Source organism: Monodelphis domestica, chromosome 1 (genome assembly GCF_027887165.1).
Source record: "Monodelphis domestica isolate mMonDom1 chromosome 1, mMonDom1.pri, whole genome shotgun sequence".
Taxonomy (NCBI): domain Eukaryota; kingdom Metazoa; phylum Chordata; class Mammalia; order Didelphimorphia; family Didelphidae; genus Monodelphis; species Monodelphis domestica.
The window spans coordinates 744,037,822-744,038,656 of record NC_077227.1 but is presented as its reverse complement, the minus strand read 5'-3'; positions in this window follow the sequence as shown (position 1 = coordinate 744,038,656).

The window sequence follows — 835 nt, the reverse complement described above, 5'->3', positions numbered from 1 at the left end:
GGTTAATTTTTTAGATGCTTTGAAATTTATGTCATCATAAAACTGTCCCTTGTCAACTGCCAGCCTCTGAGATTAATGCCTCCCATCAAATAGTAGCTACAAATTTAGGGGAAAAAATAGAACACATTTTGCTGGTTGGGCCTGTTGAATGTTGGGAGTTAAATTTTTGTGGCAAAGTATGGATCCCCAATGAGCTCCTTTGGTTCTTATTTCAGAGCTGTATAAATGGAAGCCAAAAGAGACAATTCTAAATTCTATTGTTAGTATTAAAAAATGAGGGGGAAAAAGAGAGGATAGATCATGAACTCATAGCTGAAACTTATTTTCTTTTTTTATTTTAAAATAACATGATATCAATATGACTTTATAGTTTGCCATAACTTTTATATGCATTATATCATTTGAGCCTCATGAAAGCCCTGTGAAGAAGGCTATCTTAAAAATAACAACAAGGGGCAACTAGGTGGCTCAATGAATTGAGAGCCAGGCCTAGAGATGGGAGGTCCTTGGTTCAATCTGGCCTCAGAGATTTCCTAGCTGCATGACACTGGACAAGTCATTTAACCTCATACTTAGTCCTTACCATTCTTCTGCCTTGTGACAAATACACAGTGTTGATTAAAAGATGGAAGCTAAGGGTTTAAAAAATACTTTAAAATAACTAAAACAATTATTTTTAGAATTTCATTTTATAGAGGAGGAAAATGGCTGGGTTCAATAAGTCTACAATCACACAATTGGGTAGTATCTAACACGAGATGTAAACCTATGTCTTCCTGACTCCAAGACCACCACTCTATCCATTGTGGCTCATAGGCTATATACTAAATGAACA